General features: G+C 35.1%; 1 non-coding gene across 1 annotated transcript; it reads left to right on the top strand.

Annotated features, from left to right (window-relative positions):
- Positions 1–6607: 6607 nt before the first annotated feature.
- Positions 6608–6714, top strand: LOC131169530 (small nucleolar RNA R71). Its single transcript, XR_009140467.1, has one exon. It is a non-coding gene; the product is annotated as a small nucleolar RNA R71 (small nucleolar RNA).
- Positions 6715–6958: the final 244 nt, after the last annotated feature.

The raw sequence follows: 6958 nt of genomic DNA on the forward strand, positions 1-6958 counted from the left end.
CATTATTAGTTTAGACCTAGATCTACAATTCTTATGAAGACACCAAAGCCCAGAAATGTCCAAAACCAAGCTAAATGGCTTGCACAAGTTCAGGTACAAAAACTGCCGAACCAAAAGTGACCTAAAATTGACCAAATTTTGCACTAAAGGTGCAATCTGTCCAGCATTGGTAAATTGACTATATCTTGGTCTACACAACTCAGAATGACCTCAAATTTTGCCCCGCAAGCAATAAGACATAGACCTACAAGTTTTTAGTTTGGACCAAAACCCAAACACCGAGCAAACTAGGTCGTCCGGCTAGGTCAAAATAGTATATCGAAATCCGATAAATTGCAATAAAATGCAATACACTTGGAAATGACATTGGTAACATATACCAACACTAAAGGGCTATAAAATGTGACATATTGGTAACATTAGAATTGACTCACGTAGAGTGCATCAAGGATAAACATTATAGGTTGACTAATGAAATGAATTGAAGGGAATAGTACTAAGAGAAATAGGACTTTAAGCTAGACAAATCTAGCATACAAAAATTGAGAAATTGACTAAATTTTGCACCAAAGGTGCAATCTGTCCAGCTTTAGTAAATTGACCATATCTTGGTCTATACAACTCATAATGACCTGAAATTTTGCCCCGAGTGCAATAAGACATAGAGCTACAATTTTGCTTCTTTGACCAGAAGCTAAAAACCAAGGGAAATAGGACTTTAAGCTAGACCAATATAGCACACTAAAATTGCAAATTGGTAATTACATAAAATGATGCTTGAAGTGATTTGGCAATGAATGCCAACTTGTGAAAAGGGTAAATTGCATTATATTGACAACATATTGAATTGTAAATTGTGACATGTTGATGCTAGAATCAACCTATCCATGATGCATAAAAAGGTCAATAATTTTGTTGACTAGTGAAAGACATAAAGATGTATAAACCCTATGACTAAAGAATTAAATATGTAACATTGTAATATGCCCTAATTTGCCTAGTTGACTAGTTTGGATAGGTTGGCATGCCAATAGGATTCTGACAGCTATTCTGTAAATGACTTTACGTCATATTGTGTTTTATAGCTTATTATGCCATACTATGATTTTAATAGCCTATGGCTATACAGATTGTGTTATTATACTCGGCTTAATGCCTGATTGATTATATGGCTTTTTAGCCACACTGTTTGCACACCGGGAGATACTTTGTGACCGATGGTGTGACGGCCCTAGGTACTAGGTACCCAGTGCTAGTATATCCGTTTATCCAGTCTGGTCAGTGTATAGGCTACATGGGCAGTCAATTAAAACATTATTCAATTCATGCAGTTAAGTTAAGTTAAGTATACGAAAATTTCACTACAATTAAATTAAGCATTGAATGAAATGAGTAAAAGAGATTAGCAACAGAAACATAACAAAGATACAATTTGCAGAACCTTAGAGATTTAAAATACAATACAGTTAGAATAATTGATTCCTGGATATCCGAATTATGAGTTATTTCTTTCCTTATTTGTATATATTATTTCTTGTTATACTATTACACCACTAAGCAGAAATGCTTAGCGCGATGGAATTGCTTCCTTGTGCAGGTACTGAAGGTAAAACCAGTAGACTATCGACTGAGATTTTTAGAGTCCAGATCTGCAGAAGTGTTAGAAGAGTTCAAGATTGTCACCTCCTCAGCAATGCATGTAGATAGGGCTCATAATTATACATGTTATGTATTTTGTTCATTCTAAGTATATTGTAATCTCACTTGTATATCCTGCACTTGACAAATTTATGTACTTAATTGGAAAATTATATAAGTTAATGAAATGTAAGAATTCTGATGTCTGAATTGATTGTCTAATCATAATGATTCTGAATGAGATTGAGTTTAAGAAATTTTGAGAAATTGATGAGACATTATTGAGATAAATTGAGCTATGAATTTGAATATGTTGTGAATTGTCTTTGGCAGGTTCAAAAGAACTGTTAGTCCAAATTACAGCCGACACTTTATCGGATTATCATTAAAATTTTTGAAATTTCCAAATTAGTTAGATTTTGATAAAAGTAAAAAAAATTGCCTAAACCTTAAATAAAGTTTTTGAATAAATAAATCAAGAACTGTAATGAAATCAGATAAGATCAGGTGCTCCGGCGCTCCATGTAACACACTTTGCTTGGCTACACTGTAGACGGGTGAGGGGTGTTACAAATACATTCTCCATGAAAGACTTAGGGGAGGTAACCTATATTCTTGGGATTCGCATCTATAGAGATAGAACAAAAAGAATAATTGGTTTATCCCGAAGTTTATACGTGGAAAAGGTGTTAAAGAGGTTTAACATGCTTGATTCCAAGAGAGGATTGTTACCAGTGAGACATGGTATCCATCTTTCTAAAGAGATGTCTCCAAAGACACCTGAAGAAAGAGATAAAATGGCCAAGATTCCATATGCTTCGGCTATTAGAAGTTTAATGTATGTAATGTTGTGTACTAGGCCGGATATCACATTTGCTGTTAGTTTGACTAGCAGGTATCAATCCAATCCATGTTTGGAATACTAGATAGCTGTCAAGAATATCCTTAAGTACTTGAGAAGAACTAAGGATTTATTCTTGATATATGGAGGTGGAGACTTGCAATTGGATGGTTATATTGATTCTGATTTCCAATCAGATATCGATGATAGAAAGTCTACCTCTGGGTATGAGTTCATTTGTAATGGAGGTGCAGTCAGTTGGAAGAGTTCTAAACAAAGCACGATTGCAGATTCCACTACTGAGGCCTAGTATATTGCTACATTAGATACTGCAAAAGAAGTTGTTTGGATATAGGGAACCCTTGTCTCACCAGAAATCCAAACACATTGAAAGGTGCTACCACATTATAAGAGAAATAGTTGGACGAGGCGATGTAGCCATGCAAAAAATAGCATCAGCTGAAAATCCAGCTGATCCATTCACTAAGCCTATGACACAAACTCAGCTAGACCAACATCTTGAGAAGATTGGTCTAAGATATTGTAATGAATGGCTCTAGTGCTAGTGGGAGATTGTTAGTAGTATGCCCTAGAGCATATCATTTAGTATGCATCTTATACATCTTTTATTAATAAAAGGCATTTCCACTTTTCCGCTTACATAATATATTTATGTGTAATAGAAAAGATCCATTGATATTTTGTTAGAAATTCTATTCTTAAGTTGTTAAGAATATGAGTGACAGTATTTCTAGCACAAAGTATCATAAATAGGTTCACAATCGAGGATACTTCACAATAAGGACTTGACTTATCTAGTAAAATTGTATTCATGTTTGTTCCCAAGTTATTTATATGAGATATAAATAAGATGGAATGGTGAGTCTTATGCCATATAACAAACATGATAGGCACTTATACATGATAAGTAGGTCGAACCAGTGACACTTATGACAAGCACATGGAGTTTACTCTTCTCAATGCATTGTCATAAATCATATCAGTGCATATAATCTTTAGACTTGAGATAGCACAGTTATCTTGTATATAGGTGGTTTGAGTATGATACTACTTTCATACTTGTACTGTGTATGGGTATATGGGCATGTGTTGGCTCCTACTAGCTATATATGGAGGTAGGTGTTGATCAAGATGGAATCTATTCCTCTAAGTAAATAGGGATAAAATCCTATGTTCATTTAATTGTTCTTGATGTTTCAAGTTCCTAGCTGGGATAGATAGATTTATTCAGAAAAGAGTTTCTGATGAGAAAATCTTTTAATCAAGACCTGGAATTAAAAGAGAACATAATATTCATAGCAAATGGGGTTTGACATAACTCATGACTCTAGCTCGAATTGTGATTTTATAACAGAGAGATTCTACTGCATGGTAACATATGATTATAGGTTCATTTAAGGTAAACCTTATTACTAATTGGGTGGCCATGGCATGCTATGCTAGGTGTTAACCATTGTCTATGAGGTGCATAAAATGATTTAGAGAAATCATTTATGGTAAGAAAGAGTTCTGATAATATTAAGAGTTCATATCATGTCTCATTGCCAATTAGTGATGAGCCTAGTAAGTCGCACACATACACAAGTAATCATCAAATTAAATATGATTTAATTAATTAGTTAAAGAGTTTAATTGATTAATTAAATAGGTTTGGTTTGCAATTAAATTGCAAAGTCCCTAACATGGCTTGAAACCAAATCTAGATTATTGAATGTATAGTATAAGTTAAATTTATATTTAAAGTGTTTAAATATGAATTTAATTAATAAGAAATTAATTAATAAAGATTAATTAATTAATTTATATATAAATTGATTAGAAGAGGAGAAATAATTATTTTGGGTTGAGAACTCAAAATTAAGATACAAGGGCATTTTGGTCATTTCACAGGGTGAAATGTGGCACCATGAGATGGTGACATATGGCATTAGACATAAGCTTGCCAAATGTCTTTTAATCATGTAAGATGATTAAAATTAAGATTAAATATAGGTTTGACACTTGGGACAATGTGATTGGGTCAATTAAACCTAGAACCAATCAGAAGGTGATATGTGGCAAGGGTTTTAAGTGGTGACCTAGCTATATAAGTGTTGTTATGAAAAGAAAAATAACATAAGCTGCTACTCCTCTTTGTGATGCCACCCAAAGGCTTCTCTCCCTTCACTTCTTCTTCATCTCTCATCTATTCCAAGAGATTAACAAATAATCTCTTGACTTAAAAATACTAAAAATCGTTTCTAGTGTCCTGTTTACATCTTTAATCTCTTAAAAGGAAAAACTTGATTTTCTAATTAATAGAAAAAGCTTTAGAAGCTGTTCAAAGGCTACCATAGGTGAACTTGGTGTGGACAAGCTAGAGGGACAACATCTGATGTCCTAAAGACGCATCCTAAAGGTAAAAATATGTTGTAGTGCATCAAGAGGTTAATGTATTTATTCTTGATTTAATCTAGGGTTCTAAAATTAATATGATTAATTCTAAAATCTTAAATGGCAAATACAGATCCAAAAACATATTAAAAGAGTTTTAATATGTTGTTTATCATTGAAATCAAATAAATAAAATAAATTTTGCATGATGCATGTGATCCTAGGTGAAAATTTTTGAATTCAATGGTATAAACTTGTGTTTTTCATGCTTCCGCTTCTTCATACTGGAATGAAGAATTTACCCACTTTGATGGGGGTGTTCTCAAGTATGCCCACTAGATATTTTACTGATCAATTAGCCAATTGCAGTGAAATTATTGTGGTCTTCAGTTCTCCGATCTCTAACTTTTTGCACATTGATAGAGGCATTAAACTCGCACTTGCCCTAAGATCACAGAGGGCTTTGTCTATTTTCTGGTTCCCGATGAGGCAGGGTATGGAGAAGCTTCCTGGATCTTTCAACTTTGGAGGCAGCTTATTTTGCAATATGGCACTGCATTCCTCTGTTAGAGCAACTATCTCATAGTCTTCCAGCTTTCTTTTCTTTGAATAAATTTCCTTAAGAAATTTGGCATAGGATGGCATCTGAGAGAGTGCTTCTGTGAAGGGAATGTTGATATAAAATTTTTGTAAAATGTCGAAAAACTTCCCAAATTGCTTGTCTAATTTAGCTTTTTGAAATCTCTAAGGAAAAGGTAGGGGAGGCTAGTATGGCTCTGGTAACTTCATTTTCTTCGTTGCTTCCTCTTTTTGATCTTTCTTGGCTTCTTCCTCCTTTTTCTCTACTTGGCTTTCAGATTTTTTTCTGAGGTCTCCTCTGTTGGTTCTTCCTCTAATTGTACTAGAGTTCTCCCACTCCTCAATGTAACTGCCTTATAATGCTCCCTTGGGTTCATCTTTGGTTGACTAGGCAATTTACCAGTAGCCTTACTTGAAGAACTTGCTTGCTGAGCAATTTGATTTTCTAGCATCTTGTTATGGGTAGCAAGTTGGTCCATTCTGGAAGTCAGCTATTTAATCAATTCATTCTGTTATTGTTGAGCTACTAGGAAACCTTCCATCATGGATTCTATGGTTATCTTCTGTTCAGGTTACTAAAGTTGAGGAGGCAGTGGTGGTTGTGCAAAGTTTTGGCCTCTGTTCTGAAATCTAGGAGGTGCTGGTGGTTTGTACCCCTATTGCTTGTTTATTGGCTGGTTCTGCTGATTGGACCATGAGAAATTTGGGTGGTTTCTTCATCCAGGGTTATAAGTGTTTGAATATGGATTGTTGGGCTGCCTCTGGTTGAAGTTTCCTCCATTATTCACATAGTTCATCTATTTTGTAGAGGGTTCATTAAAACTGTTATATTCTGAATATCCTCCTCCATAGCTGTCCTCATGTTGACTATTTATCCTTACTGCATTGGCTTGCATTTTATCAAGCCTTCTTGTGAGCTGATCAAATTGGGCATTTATCATGCTTAGGGCGTTTACTTCTAGGACCCCTGCTGTTCTCCTTGCATTTCCTCTTTCATTTAACCACTCATAATTATGGTATGCAACCCTCTCTAAAATTTTAAGTGCTTGTGTCACTGTTTTCTCCATTAGGTCACCTTCTGTAGCTGAATCAACTGTCCTCCTTGTAGAGGGTAGTAACCCATTATAGAAGTTTTGCACTAGTAGCCAATCCTCTATGCCATGGTGTGGACATTCCCTCTACAGGTCTTTATATCTTTCCCATGCATCATAGAGTGATTCACCTTCCTTTTGTCTGAAGGTGTTAAGCTCAAATCTCAGTCTTGCAATCTTTGCAGGTGGGAAGTACCTTGCTAGAAAAGCTTATGAGAGGTTTTCCCATGTGGTGAATGTTCTAGTTGGTTGAGAGAGTAACCACTTCCTTGCACTGTCTCGATGGGAGAATAGGAATGCTCTGAGTCTTATGGCTTGATCAGAAACTCCATTCATCTTGAATGTGTCACATAGGGCAAGGAAGCACTGGAGGTGATAGTGTGGATCTTCTATTGCTGAACCTCCGAACTAGGTT

Source organism: Hevea brasiliensis, chromosome 1 (genome assembly GCF_030052815.1).
Source record: "Hevea brasiliensis isolate MT/VB/25A 57/8 chromosome 1, ASM3005281v1, whole genome shotgun sequence".
Classification (NCBI taxonomy): domain Eukaryota; kingdom Viridiplantae; phylum Streptophyta; class Magnoliopsida; order Malpighiales; family Euphorbiaceae; genus Hevea; species Hevea brasiliensis.